The sequence below is a fragment of the Kogia breviceps genome, chromosome 10, assembly GCF_026419965.1.
Source record: "Kogia breviceps isolate mKogBre1 chromosome 10, mKogBre1 haplotype 1, whole genome shotgun sequence".
Taxonomy (NCBI): Eukaryota; Metazoa; Chordata; class Mammalia; order Artiodactyla; family Physeteridae; genus Kogia; species Kogia breviceps.
Genome location: NC_081319.1, coordinates 68498124 through 68513708, shown reverse-complemented (window position 1 = coordinate 68513708; position 15585 = coordinate 68498124). Strand labels below are relative to the sequence as shown.

The 15585-nt window shown below is 50.3% G+C and overlaps 1 long non-coding RNA gene across 2 annotated transcripts in view; it reads left to right on the top strand.

Annotated features, from left to right (window-relative positions):
• Positions 1 to 15585, top strand: part of LOC131763832 (uncharacterized) — a 31490-nt gene that overhangs the window by 5090 nt on the left and 10815 nt on the right. For both annotated transcript variants that reach the window (XR_010835052.1, XR_010835053.1), the window contains exon 2: positions 12611 to 12727. This is a non-coding gene — a long non-coding RNA (uncharacterized lncRNA). The remainder of the gene's footprint in view (positions 1 to 12610; positions 12728 to 15585) is intronic.

The window sequence follows — 15585 nt, the reverse complement described above, 5'->3', positions numbered from 1 at the left end:
TTACTTTAGGTGACCCGGATGGTGTTTTGGAGACCAGCGATCCCTCCTGGTACCCTGACCCCTTCCGGTTTGGCTTTTTATAAAAATAAGAAAGCGTTAGCCGGTGGTTGCCTGGAAGCACTTTGAGGGCAGGAACTGGGTCTACGCACGCCGTACCCGCCACGCCCGGCGCAACAAAGACTTGTACAAACGAGAAAGAAGCCAAAGTGGGAAGATGGCGGGGAGGGCGGTGGGAGTAGAAAGGGCACTGTCAGGCGCGTCCTGCAGGCCGGGCCTTCACCTCCGCGCCCCTGGTCCCTGAGGCGGCCTTCCACACCTCCCGTGGTGCGGGGAATTGCAATGCGGCCCAGTGACACACGGCTGTGACTCATGTTTTTCCTTGCTCCCCTTCTTCCTCCCTGGCCGTTGGAGGCCCCGGCCCAGCCCCCTCCTCAGAGGGCGAGCCGGCGGTGGAGGGGGACGCCAGGAAAACCCTGAGCCCAGCGTGGAGGCGGGGTGGGGAACCAGAGGGGCCGGGCCTCCTAGTTTAAGGAATGTTTCAGGAATGTTTCCGGTGGGGGTGGGGAGCAGGGCCGGGCGGGCGCTCGGGCCGGGGGCAGCACGTGCTCGGCCGGGTGGGGGCGGGGACGCCAGGGCGGGAAGGCGCTGGGGGCCAATCCTGTGGGTTCAAAGAGGAGGGCGCGGGCCTAAGGCCAGCCGGGGCTAAGAGTGGGCCGAGAGGGCGCCCTCCGCGCGCCGGTTCCCCGCCGCGCGCCCAGGTGGAACATAGTTTCTGAGAAGTCCCCAGGCTGCCCCGGAAGGGGAGAGGAAGTCACCGAAGGGCGGCCTGAAGGGAGAGGAGGGTGGAGGGGGAACGCGAGGGCGAGGCTGGGGGAGGGGTGGCCTGCCCCTTTGTCTGGAGCGGGGGGTGGGGCGGGGTGGAAGGCGGGCTGCTCCCTCCATCTTTGTGCCCTGTCTGCAGAGCGCGCGCGTAGTAGGCCGCGAGTAGGTTTGTCTGGAGGGTCTTGAGTTGCTAGCTCGAGAACCTCTGCAGCGTTGAGTGGAAGAGCGACCCTTAGGCCCTTACCCTACCAGCCTGGGTCACAGGCCCTTGCCAGCAACCCGGGCGCCCACGCCTGGGCCAGGGAGAGCCCACGCAGAGCCGCACGCCCCTACCCATAGCCTTCCCCAAGGCGGCCCAGGCTTCCAGGCGCGGGCTCCGGGGCTGGCGGCCTTTATAGGCCCCTCCCCTGGGCGCAGCTAAGCTCGGGGCAGCTCTCCCTGGCCTTGTGAGGCCAGTGGTGGCCCCTGAGAGGGAGGGGAGGTGGGGAAGGGAGAGGGCCTAACGTCGCGAATGGGCTGTGGGAAAACTTGGCCAACTTTTTGGCCCACTTCTAACGAGCCGACTTGTTCTTATTTTTCCTACTCTTATTTTCCCCTCGTCCTGATTTCTTCACCGACTTGTTTGTTACCTTGTATTATGTGTGTGTATTTTTGTAAGCCACCTCAAACCCTCTGGAAGGAGGCAGGCATAAATTTGTAGGCAAACATATCAATAGTAGCTTGTTCCTCACCCACACCCTTGAAATCCAAATAACTCTACCCACTGACCCCCACCTCCATTCTTTCTGGATTGCAAATGCCCCGAATTGACTTCCTTTTTTTCCAAGTATTTATTAAGCAGAAGAGTGAACGACAGGGATAAAGATGAATAAGACATAGTCCTTGCCTCGGAATTTCATGTCTAGAGGAATCCACCAGGAACATACCAGAGAAAGCTTAGTAACAATTGCAGAGGTGCCATGAGGAGAAAACATTCAATCATTCATTCATTATTTATTGTAGGCCTACTGTGTACCAAAAACTAGTTCAAACTCTTAGGGTAAAACAATGAACAAACTATGAAATGAAATAGAGTTTCATTGAAAGAATGAAACAAACAATGAAAAAGAGTTCCCTGCACTCTTGAATCTTGAATTAGGGGGTTAGGTGCTTTAAGAGAGACTTGGGTGCTACAGGAGGAGAGAGGATGGGAGGTGGCAGGGAGGGGCTGGTGTCAGGGAAGTCTGGAGGAGATGGGCTTGGGCAGGCTTTAATGGGATTTGGGTAGGTGGCCTCCGGGGAACAGTCTGGGAGAGGGAGCAGTTCTAGGCCTGGGGCATCAACCCCTTTAGGCAAGGCCTGAGGAAGGAGTCCGGGGAATCGGCCATATCAGAACCAGTCTTCCCTGCAGGAAGCATTTTCTCACGTCAGAGTTGGATTATACAGTTTTCACAAGGACAACCCAGTGAACTTCAGTGAACCCATTAGGAATGTCCAGGGAATGGGGAATTCGGGTCAACTTTATTTTTCAGGACAGCTGAAGGTTAAGCTCATTTTCACTTGGGCTGTTGAAATTCTTCCCAGTGAATGTTAGTTCTTTTCCTGCCTTACTAAGTAGAGTAGCAGGGCCTAGTGATCTCTCAGTTATGGCTTGGAAATGTGGAGGTTTTGGTACGTTGGGGTGTCCCTTAGCATTCTGTGGGGATTCGTGTCTCCGATTCATCTCTGCAGTCAATATATTTGCTTATCAGTTTATCTCTTGCGTTTGAGTCAACTGTAGCTCTTAGGAGAGTAGAGGAAAAGACCGGTGTGGTCATTCCATTTAGTGACTGAGTTAGTCAAGGTTTTCCAGGAGGCATGGGGATGAGGTGTGATGATGTTCTGTGTGTCCAGCCTAACATGGAAGGTCGACAGGAAGAGGTGGGCAGAGGAGGAACAGGAATTATTTAACCTATTGTCCAAACCAGGAAACCTTTTAAAGTAAACCTGTTACTGATGAAAACTATACATACAGAAAATGCACAAATCCTTTGTTCAGTTCAATGCATTTTCATAAAGTGAGCACCCTAGTGTCCCCAGCACACAGATCAAGAGACAGAACATCTCCAGCCTCCCCTTATGTCACCACCGTCCCAACTTCTAATAGCATCCTCTAGTTTCACCTTTCAGGTGCATTGTATGGATGGAATCACAGGTTAGGTACTCTTCTGGGTTAGTTTCCTTTATTCAGCGTTTTGTCTGCAATTCATTCATATCATTGCATGTGGCTGCAGGATGTTCATTCTCATTGCTGCATAGTTATGTGGTGTGAATGTACCACAGTTTAGATATCCATTCTGTTGAAGGACATTTAGATAGTTTCTGGTTTGGGGCTATTACAAATAATGCTGTTGTGAATGTTCTAGTGTCTGTGTTGGTAAGTAGATGTACAAATTTCTGTTGGGTACATGCCTAGGAGAGGAATTCCTGGATCATAGGATATGTATTCCCAGCTATTAGAGACAAGCAGAGCACTTAAGAGCAAAAGGAGGTACTATTAATAGTTGTGACTAGACTAGGAACGTGAACCTGACCTGGCTCATTGCAACTAGGGTTGACCTGGACCATATCAACAGGATTGGCCTGGGTAAGCCTGATATAGGGTCATCCTACTGCACAGTGACCACTCTCCTGGAGAGTCACCCAGCTACTAGTACATCTAGTCATCTGGCAGGATCCATCCTCCGGGCCCTGCTGACCACAGGCTCTGCTGCCAGGAAGCCTGGCAGGGCCAGAGAGGGAGGAGGGCCTTTACTGCTTCCAACTTTCGAGGGAAAAACTCTCCAATGAATAGGACGGCCCAGGAGACGGGCACCATTCTGCCCCCCTGCCCAGAGCCAGCAGCCGACCCTGCATGGCCCCAGGATACCGTGAACTTCATCAGCTACCTACTTCAGGGCTGGAACCCAGGGAAGCCCAGCTCCTCGCCAATCTTGGGGAAAAAACCTGAGGAAAAGGGGAAGTTGAGCACGTACTAAATGCTTATGTTCTTTCAGATCTCTCAACCCCCTACCAGGTCAGTAATGCTATTGCCCCCATTCTACAGGTGTTAAAACTGAGACTCAGGGAGGTTAAATAGCTTGGGATTCTGCCATTTTTTCCTCCACTGCTTTTTTTCCCAGACTGGGTAGGCTTGCTTCCTTCTCCCAGCCTGGCAAGATAGGGGATGTAGCCTTGAACAAGGTAGCTACATTCCCTGTCATCAGGGGGCTTACTCTGAGTGACCTGGGGAGACAGACCAGTACATGGCTTCATCAGTGTGGTACCCTCTGTGATGGGTGCCTGGGGAGCACAGGGCAGGGGCGCAGGGTGTGGTGGAGCATCCCAGGAGGCCTTGGAACCAGGTGAGGGAGAGAGCAGGACAGTTGACATACAGTGGGCTTGGGGCTGTGACAGATATGGTGGTCTGGCATTCGGCATCTTCCTCACTCCTTTGAAGCTACAGTTTGGGATGTGAATTAGGTTCCCCTTTGAAAGAGTGAAATTTGGAGGGAGGAAGCAAGGGGGGGCTGTGGAGATGTGGGGTTTTCTGCAGAACATCTGTCATCCAGTCACCAGCTTTGTGAGGGTCTATAGGCAGGAATGGTGGCAGAGGGGCCTCCTGCCCCTGGATCACAGCCCCGCCATGCAGGTGGGGCCTCCTGATTTCCTGCCCCCTGGATCAAGATAGAGGTAGGCAGTTCAGTTTGTGTTGTTCCATGAGGCTCAGCCCAGAGTTGGCTCCTCCAGTTCTTCCAGTGGTTTTGTAAGCACCTAATTCCCAGCATTAAATATTAAATCTCTTTCTACCTAAAACGTAAGGCATGTCCCTCCTCTGCTAGAAATCCTCCCAGGGCTCCCATCTAAAACAGAGTGAAAACAATGTCCTCACAAAGGCCCTGCAGTCTGCATCCCCTCCATCCCTCTCATCTCCTACCTGTTGCTCTGTTTCAGCCACACAGCCTCCTCGATGTTCCCCAGACCTGCCAGGCATGAGCTCACCTCAGGACCTTTGCATTTGTCATTCCCTCTGTCTGACATGCTCTTCCCCTAGATATCCTCAGGGCCTGCCCTCTCACTGCCTCAGATCTCTCTGTTCAATATTACTTGTCCATGCTATTTAAAACTGCACATCTCCCCCTACAGTCCCTCACCCACTTTACCATGTTCTTTTTTTTCCCCCTGTAACACTTACCAGTTTCTAACACGCTATATAATTAACTTTTCTATTGAACTGTTGAACAATAAAAGTGATATGTATTGCATTTTGTGCTGGTTCTCCCCACTGCAAGGCTAGCGCCATGAAGGCAGGAAATTTTATCTTTTGTGTTCACTGGGTATCCCCAGGACTTAGCACAGTATTCAAGCTCACAAAATGTGTTGTTGAAGGAAGAATGATTAGCCAATGTTATCAGCAGAGGCCAAGCCACAGGGCAGCAGTTTAGGGATCTGTCCCCAAACTTCAAGGCAAAGAAAAGAGCAAAGAACCCAGCAGTTCACCGTGGTAGGGACAGAGTGGCCCAAACTCAGTGGGACAGGGCTTCTGCACCTTATAGAGACACCTGGTTTTTGTCTGAGAAGGTTAACATTGCTGCATCATCATTATCACGTGATCTGGGCCCAGACTCATTTCCAGTGGGCATTACCTTCGGATTTTATAGTTTGCCACCAATTGTGGGAAATTGTTTTTTTCCCCTTGGTCTCAGGTTCAGTCAGCAGGAGCTGGCAGCCACCTGACAACCGTCTTGGTCCTTTTGGCTGGGGCAGACTGGCTGGGTTGCTTGTTGGTGTCTGGGCAGTGGTGGCAGCTCAGCGGACTGTGCTTTGGGAGAGTGTAAGGTTTACACTTCACATGGAACAAAATAGTTTCCCTTTTGTCTAAGGTACTTTCTGACAATGTCCAGTGGAATAGGCTCTATAGGTAAAATGCCCCCAAACATGTTGTATCCTCCCACTCAGGAATGGCTGAAAATAGACTTTTTTTTTTGGCCGTGCTGCAAGGATCTTAGTTCCCCAGCCAGGGATGGAACCCAGGCCCCCAGCATTGGGAGCTCGGAGTCCTGGACTGCCAGGGAATTCCCAGAAAATACACACTTTAATCTTGTGCAGCCTGTGGAAGTCCTGTGCACGTGAGCCAGTGGAAGGAAGTGTTAGAGCAGCGACGGCAGGCCTGTGACCCCGTTCTCTGTGGGCTGGGGTGTGTTCTGGAGTCCTTGAGGCCCTGTGCTGGGTTTGTCTCCCCCAGCCGCATGCCTGCTGGGGTTGGATGTCCACGTCAGCCCGTTAACCAGCTGTGGGACTTGGGAACTCATGTTCTATGGCTTTAGCCACCTGCTCCTACCCATGTCACAATTTGGGAACAGGCCCTAAGGTTTCAGGAGATTCTCATATGGTCTTTGACTTCTGTTTCTCTTGTCTCTGTTCCTTGCCTGCTTTCCAAGGGGGGATATGTCCTGGGCCACGGAAGGGGAACACTGACCCCTGGGGCCTTCAAAAGTGACTGTTTTGCATAACTGGCTGCGGGGAGGCTCCCTCCTGCCTAAGGTCGGGGGTTGGATGAGTCCTGCCTGGTTCCTTCTGCCTCTGCAGAGGGACGCTGCTCTGAATGGGAGATGTTCCCCGGGTCACACAGTGCTTTGTCCCCTCCAGGCCACTCTGAACCCTCACCCCGAACTTTTCTTAAGGTTGAGTGCAACTTTGGGGGTCTCCATACTGGGAACGCACAGGAGGGGCTGCTGCCTGTCTGATCCAGAAGCACATGGGGCGCCGAGGTGGACTCACAGCCCCACGGGCCACGGGCCAGAGTCGACAGGGAAAGGAAAGCAGGGTGGAGGTCGAAGGGCGGGGGCCTGGGCTGAGGAGGAGGTGGGCTGGGGGTTGGGGGAGGAGCCCACACAAGGCCAGGGATTCGCCGGAATCCTCCAGGGCTTTGTTTGGTTCTTCTGCACACCGCGAGCCTCTCACCAGGCCTAAGGGGGCCTTGGCGCTCAGCAGAAGTTTGCTGAATGGATGGATGAATGAGAGCGAAAGGGGCTGGGGGAGGGGCGGAGGAAGTGGGTAGCTGGGGGAGGGGAGAGGAGTGGGGGAGGGGAGGTAGCCACTGGCTGGAGAGCGGAGGAGGAGGGAGGTGGGCAGAGCTGGGCGAGCCTGCTGGTCTAGAATCCCGCCTGGAGGAGATGGCGGCGGGGAGGGGCCCAGCGGCTGCCCTCCCCACCAACCTGGCTTAAAACTTCTTTAGTCCCTGCACCCGGCCTCCAGGCCTCTCACCAACCTCACGAATCCTGAGGGTCATCAGTCCTCTAAGGCCTAGTCCTCACTGTGAATTGAGTAGCCAGCTTCTTTGTTTTCTTACTTTCTTTATTACTTTCCAGCCACTAGGGCGGTCGGCGGCCCTTCCCTCTGGGACTAGAATATCTGAGTGGCCCCGTGTGGTGGGCATCTTCAGTCTGTTGGCAAAACCAGGCTTGGGCCCTCCCCGCGACTCACCTCTCCCCGCCTTCGCCTTATCTCTGAGGTCTGGATGGCGGGAAATACAGCTACTGGGATCTGGGCAGCTTAGAAGAGTCTGGGGTAGGTCTCTAGGGGTAGAGAGTGAGCCTGTGAGCAGAGAAAACCCAAAAGCTTGCCCTGCAGGCAGCTGCCAGGGACTCCTGCCGGAAGCAGTGGAGCTCGATGTGGGCAGTGCCAGGCAGGAGCTGCTGACAGGTTTCTGGGTCACCATCCAGGGTGCCCTGCCAGTTCCCAGGCTTTGGGGGTGGAGTGGGGTGAGGGCGGGTAGGCATCCCAAGCCCAGACCCTGCTGCCTCCTTTGTCTGGGCTCTTCTGGGCCCTGCTCCCATCCCCCTCTTCCAGCCTTGCTGGGGCCTCAGGAGCACCACAGTCCCCCAGGAATGGGCTGATTGTTGATCTTCAAACTGCCCTTGGGCTTGTGGGTCTTCTGCCCTGGAGGTGGGGTATAAAGGTGATCCAGAACCCCTCCCGCTCTCTCTCCTCCACCCCTGTTCCCTGGGCTCTGTCCACAGTTCCTATGCATCCCTTTTTCTGGCAGTTTTGCTCTTCGTGGTAGGGATGTTTGGGGGCAGGATGGCTTTCGTGGGCAGAAATTCTTCTAGTTTCTAAAGAAGGAAGTTATCTTCCCAGTATAGTAAGGTTGGCTCCTGGTGCCCCACCCATCTGGGCTCTGCCCTGGTTCAGCTTAAGGTAGTGGCTTCGTTCCCTAGAAGTCTACAATACTTTTCTCCCAAGAACTCAAGTACCCATCACACAGTCAGTGAAATTGAGGTTGAAAGACGTGAAGTATCTTGCTGTGGCGAGGGGTAGAAATGGATAAAAGATGGAGGGTCTGGGCAGGGGTGTCAAGGGCTAGGCTGTCTTTGGTGGCCATTAGGTGTTGGAAGTGGAGGGGATGTGACTGAGATTGGGAGGCTCTGTGCTGGCCACAGCTGCAGACAGCTGGAGGGGGTGGGGACAAAACTAATCTGATGAGTGTGTGTTACTCCAGTCCACACAGGAGGAATCATGGCCCCATTTCATAGGTGAGGAAATCGGGGCTCATCTATGAGGTCAGGAGACTTGCCAAAGCCAGTGGCAGAGCCAGGATTCAGAATATCTGCTGTATCACTTTTCTGAATCCTGCCCCACCCCACCGGGCTCTCCCCACCCCCCACCCTGCTCTACTTTTTTTTTTTTTTTTTTTTTAATTCCATAGCCTTTATCTGACATCTAGACTCTGCCTCCCACCTTGCCACTTGGCACAGGTGGTGACCGAGCACTTGAAATGTGGCTGGTCCGAATTTAGATGTGATGGAAATACTATAAAGTCCTCACTGGCTTTCCAAGCCTAAGGGTTTTTTTTTAATGTAGAAATACTCAGTTATATTCTGTATATGATATTTGGGTGTATTGGATTAATTAAAATTAATTTCATGTGTTTCTTTTTACCACTGTAATATCTCACAAAGCATGTGTGCCTCCCATTCTGTTTCTGTTGGACAGTGCTGGTCTGGATCATTTGCTTATGTACTATTTGCTGTCTCCCCACCCCACCCCCAGAATGTCAGCTCTTGGAGGGCAGGAGTCGACATAGTTTGCTCACTATCCTGTTTTGTTCACGGTTGTATTTCAGGTTTTCAGAGCCTGGCACTGGTGGTTTTTTTTTATTATTATTATTTTTTTTTTCTGGCACTGGTTTTATTATAGGTGTTCAGTAAATATTTGTTTAATTGAATGGAGCAGATCTGATTCCAGGTCAGTCTCGGAGGGTTAGGAGGGGAGCCTGAGGGAGGGTATCTTTCTTTCATCCTTATAGGACCTCAGGTTGCCTGTCCTTCTGCCACCCCACGGAGATCCACAAGGTGATCTGGTCGATCCCCAAGGGGTCCTTCTTGACACCCTGCCCCCCACTGCCTTTGGCTGCAGGTGAGCGATTCTGGAAACTGGGAGAGGGACTGCCTTGTGGACGGAACAGACCGTAAGGGCCACTGGGACCCTAGTTGCTGGCCCCGGCCTGCCCTCCACCACCGCCCCCGGCAGACAGGGTAGTCCCTGCGCGCCCACCCTTCGGAGCCCCGGGCCGGGCCCTCCCCGTGGTGGGCTGGGGGTGTGCGTGTTGTCGTCTGCGGGGAGAGCGTGGGGGTGTGTCCGGCTTGGGCTCACACAAGGTCACTGTGTCAGAGGCGCGTTCCGAACACTTTCTCTTTCCCTGCGATTCGATTGCGGCTCCGAAAGCCCCTTCCGTAGGGACTTCCCTCCGCGCCTGACTCACGCTGCCTCATGCGTGTGACTCAGGCCGGGCGCCGCGCCAGCCCCGCTCTCCCCGCCCGCCGCAGGGGCGGAGGGACGGCCGGCGACAGGGGGCGGGGCGTGCGGGGACGGGTGCCCGGGCGGAGAGCGGGGGAGACCGACGGTCTGGCAGAGATGGGGGACTGAGGGGCACAGGGGTACCGTCTAGAGGGGAGTGACAGAGGAACTGAGCTGGGGGGATGGATGAAAGTCAGCGGTAGGAGAGGCTGACCGAGGGAGACTGAGCAAATGGGAGGAGAGAGAGAGAAAGTGGAGGACACAGACAGGAAAGAGAGCCGAAAGCCTCCGCGGAGGCCCTGGCTGACCGAAGGTGGGAGGATGGACAAATGACAAGTGAGAGGAAGGGAGGAGAGAGGAGGGAGACAGGAGCGCGTGCGGGCTGTCGCCCCCGAGTCCTACTAACTAACACCTGGGCGCCGTCGGCCTGTCCTGGGAGGCTGGGCCGAGGGACCACCGCCTCGGAACCTTGCGCTTCTCTTGCAGCTCCGCCTTCCCAGCTCTGTGACAGCTGGCACCTGACTTCCTGTCTCTGCGCCTCCATCTTCTCATCCGCGAAGTGGGAGGCGGTGGTGGAGCATAATCCTGTCCGCCGCCCCCACCGCGCCACCCCGTGCTTGTTATTCTCCTTCATCCACCCTCTTACCCTCCCCATCCACCTCTGCTCTGACCTGCTCTTTGCCTGGGAGGCTGACGCTTGGCTGCGTCCCTGGGCCCGCCCCTCAGCTGGCTTTCTGTTGGGCAGTACCCACTCGCAGGAGATCCGAGAGAAGGAGAGAAGCTGGGGTACTCCTTCCTCTGCCCTGGCCCTGCTTTGGCCCCTGGTCTGGCTGCAGCTGCGTCTCTCCATGACCGAAGCTCCAGGAACGTTAACATCTGCCCCTTACCCTTTCAGCCTTGGAAGTCACGACTTCCTGACATTGTTGGTCCCAGTGCCACATCACCCCTCTCTGATCCCCTTCACCTGCCAGCACCCCTGTAAAGACCCCCTCAGCTAAAGCCTCTTGAAGCCCCTGGGTTGGGTCCCCTTTCCTGCCGGGGCCCTGACTGCTGCACTGCGGGGCTAGCACTCAATGAAGCAGCACAGCACTTGGCACCCAGTAAACCATAGCTCTTACCATTATCCTGCTCTTTCCTGCCAAGGGTAGGAGGTGGGCAGAGATGATAAACCTCAGCAGAGTGATGCACAACATTAAAAAGCACTCGGATACCTGTTAGCTCTTTAAATCATCACAGTGAGTCTGTGAAACAAGGGTGGGGTAATTAGCTTCATTCAAATGAGAAACAGGCGGCTTATGCAGTTAAGAAGCAACACAATAGAATAAAGAGTAGTGACAGTGGGCTGTTTCCTATGGGTGATAGGCCAGGTTAGGAAGGGGGCAGAATAACAATAAACAATAGTAGTAGCTAAGATGTAGCAATACTTCCCAAGTGCCAGACACAGTTCTGATATATTATTATTAACTCATTTAATCCTTGCAACAACCCTATGAGGTAGCTGCTCTCCTTACTGCCATTTTACAGTTGTGGTAACTGAGGCACAGAGAGGTTAAGTAACTTTCCAAAGGCCACACAGCAGAGCTGGGCTGGAACACAGTCTGGACCAGATCCACCACTCTAAACCTCTCCTAGGTAACCCCTTGGGGAGGAGTAGGCAGGGTGAGCACACCTGCATTCCAGGCTCAGTAGACAGCATGGACAGAGCATTGGAAGGGAAAGTGCTTTTGCTGCGGGTTTCAGAAATAACCAGCCCGTGCTGTTAGCGCCTGGAGGAGAAGGAAGCAGCCTAACTTGACAATGAAAGGGAGTGAACTGGAGCTCATCTTGGGGAATCCACCTGTCAGCCAGGGGCATGGACTTTATTCTGAAGGTAATAGGGTGCCACGGAAGGTTTTGAACAGGTGTGGAACAGGCTGGCATTTTTAGAAAGGACTACTTTAAAATGCAAGAGAGATACTGTTTTTTTCCTATCAAATGGCAAAGAGCTTTAAAGTGATAATTACCGATGCTGTCAACGTTTCAGAGCACTGAGTGCTCTCACATGTACCTGGTGAGAAGGCGTTGGTTTCACCTTTCTGGAAAGCAACGGAGCCTTGTGTCGTGCTTGAGGAGGGTTCAGACCTTTGACCTGCCAATCCCATTTCTAGGAATCTCGCCCCTGACATAATTAGAAAAGGGGTCAGGGATTTATGTCCCAGAATCTGAAATTCATTCCATCATTGAGAATAATAGTAATAATAATAAAAGGAAACAAGATAAATGTCCAACAGGAGGGAATTGCTAAAATAAATTAAGAGCGAAGTATCATAGAATGTTTTATAGCAATTAATATAATTTTTTCAAAGAGAGTAAGTGCATCAGAAATGCTATAGATTTCTAGAACTCTTAGAAGTAATAACTGAGTTCATCATGGCTGCAGGGTACAAGATTAACACAAAAATCAATCGTATTTCTGTATGATAGCAACGAACAACTGGAAACAAATTTAAAAGACAGTATTATTTATAATTACTTCCCCCCAAAAAAAAGAAACGACAGCAAAAAGAAATACTTGGGTATAGATCTAACAAAACATATGCAGGATGTCTATGCTGAAAACGAAAATGTTAATGAAAGAAATCACAGAAGATCTAAATACACGGAGAAACATATCATGTTCATGGATTGGAAGAGTCAACATAGTAAAGACGTCATTTCTCCCCAGACTGATGGAATTTGTTTCCTAGAGCTGCTGTACCAAGGTACCACAAACTGGGTGACAAAACGACGGGGATTTGTCTCACAGCTCTGGAGGCTAGAGGTCTGAAATCAAGGTGTCAGTAGGATCATGCTGTCTCTGAAGCCTCCAGGGGAGGATCTGTCCCCGCTTCTTCAAGCTTCTGGTGGTTTACCCACAATTCTTGGTGTCCCTCAGCTGGTAGCTGCAGCACTTAAACATCTGCTTCTGTTGTTATATGGCATTCACCCTGTGTGTCTGTCTCTTCTCTTATAGGAACCTTGGATTAAGGACCCACCCTACTCCACTATGACCTCATCTTAACTAAGTACATCTCTACAATGGCCCTATTTCCAAATAAAGTCACATTCTGAGGTGATGTACTGGGCCCAGGTTAGGACTTCAACATATCTTTTTTGGGGACACAATTCATAAAACTGATCTATAGATTTAACACAATTCCAATCAGATCCCAGCAGGAATTCTTGTAGATACAGACGAGCTGATTCTAAAGTTTATGTGGAAAGGCCAAGAAACGAGACTAGCTAAAAACAATTTTGAAAAAGAAGAATAAAGTTGGAGGAATCACATGATCTGATTTTAGGACTTACAACAAGGCTTGCAGTATTAATCAAGAGTGTGGTGTTGTCAGAGGAATGGACACATAGATCAATGAAACAATAGAGAGCCTAGAAATAGATCCACATAAATATAGCCAATTGATTTTGACAAAGGTGTAGAGGAATTCCATGGAGAAAAGATAGCCTTTCCAACGGATGGTGCTGGAACTACTAGACATCTACATGCAAGAGAAGCGAACCTTGTCCTAAACCTCACACAGTATACTAAAATTAAGTCAAAATGAGTTATAGATCTAAATGTAAAATCTAAAACTATGAAACGTCTAGAAGAAAACATAGGAGAAAATCTTCATGACTTGTGGTTAGTCAAAGAGTTCCTAAAACATGACACTAAAACAGAGATCCATGAAAGAAAATAACTGATAAATTGAACTTTATCAATTTATCAAAAGAATCTCTGAAAGATACTGTTAGAAGAGCTAAAAGACAAATAATTTTAAAAATAAAAAAACTAAAAGACGAGTTATGGGCTGAGACACAATATTTACAAATCATATATTTGACGAAAGACGTATCCAGAATTCATTAAAAACTCTTAAAACTGAACAGTAAGAAAACAACCAACCTTTTTTTTCAAATTGGAGTATAATTGCTTTACAATGTTGTGTTAGTTTCTGCTGTACAATGAAGTGAAGTGAATCAGCTATATGTATACATACATCCCCTCCCTCTTGGACCTCCCACCTCACCCCCATCCCACCCATCTAGGTCACCACAGAGCACCGAGTTGAGCTCCCTGTGCTATACAGCAGATTCCCACTAGCTATCTGTTTTACACATGGTAGTGTATTTATGTCAAACCTAATCTCCCAATTCATCCCACCCTCCCCTTCCCCCTCTGTGTCCATACGTCCGTTCTCTATGCCTGCGTCCTGACCTGCAAATAGGTTCATCTGTACCATTTCTAGACTCCACATATATGTGTTAATACACGATACTTGTTTTTCTCTTTCTGACTTACTTCATTCATTATGACAGACTCTAGATCCATCCACACCTCTACAAATGACCCAGTTTCGTTCCTTTTTATGGCTAATATTCCATTATATATATGTACCACATCTTCTTTATCCATTCATCTGTTGATGGACATTTAGGTTGTTTCCATGTCCTGGCTATTGTAAATAGTGCTGCAATGGACATTTTGGTACATGTGACTTTTTAAAAATAGAACTTTATTGGAGTATAATTGCTTCACAATACTGTGTTGGTTTCTGTTGTGCAGCAAAGTGAATCAGTCATATGCATACATATATCCTCATATCCCCTCCCTCTCGAGCCTCCCTCCCACCCTCCCTATCCCACCTCTCTAGGTCAGTGCAAAGCAGCAAGCTAATCTCTCTGTGCTATGCTGCTGCTTCCCACTAGTTAACTATTTTACATTCGGTAGTGTATATATGTCGATGCTACTCTCATTTCGCCCCAGCTCCCCCCTCCCACCCCCCGCCGTGTCCTCTAGTCCATTCTCTATGTCTACGTCTTTATTCCTTCCCTGTCACTGGGTTCATCAGTACCATTTTATTTATTTATTTATTTATTTTTAAATTTTTTAAATTTTTTTTTTTAATTTTTAAAAGTTTTTTTGTGGTACGCGGGCCTCTCACTGTTGTGGCCTCTCCCATTGCAGAGCACAGGGTCCAGACACACAGGCTCAGCGGCCATGGCTCACGGCCCCAGCCGCTCCGCGGCATGTGGGATCCTCCCAGACCGGGGCACGAACCCATGTCCCCTGCATCGGCAGGCGGACTCTTAACTGCTGCGCCACCAGGGAAGCCCAGTACCATTTTTTTTTAGATACCATATATATGTGTTAGCATATGGTATTTGTTTTTCTCTTTCTGACTTACTTCACTCTGTATGACAGACTCTAGGTCCATCCACCTCACTACAAATAACTCAATTTCGTTTCTTTTTATGGCTGAGTAATATTCCATTGTATATATGTGCCACATCTTCTTTATCCATTCATCTGTCTATGGACACAGGTTGTGTCCATGTCCTGGCTATTGTAAATAGTGCTGCAATGAACATTGGGGTGCATGTGTCTTTTTGAATTATGGTTTTCTCAGGGTATATGCCCAGTAGTGGGATTGCTGGGTCATATGGTAATTCTATTTTTAGTTTTTTAAGGAACCTCCATACTGTTCTCCACAGTGGCTGTATCAATTTACATTCCCACCAACAATGCGAGAGGGTTCCCTTTTCTCCACACCCTCTCCAGCATTTATTGTTTGTAGATTTTTTATTGATGGCCATTCTGACTGGTGTGTGGTGATACATCATTGTAGTTTTGATTTGTATTTCTCTAATAATTAGTGATGTTGAGCATCTTTTCATGTGCCTCTTGGCCATCTGTATGTCTTCTTTGGAGAAATGTCTATTTAGGTCTTCCGCCCATTTTTGTTTTGTTTTGTTTTTTTAATTAATTTATTTTATTTATTTATTTTTGGCCGTGTTGGGTCTTCGTCGCTGTGTGCTGGCTTTCTCTAGCTGCGGCAAGTGGGAGCTACTCTTTGTTGCAGTATGTGGGTTTCTCATTGCGGTGGCTTCTCTTGTTGTGGAGCACGGGCTGTAGACACGTGAGCTTTAGTAGTTGTGGCATGTGGGCTC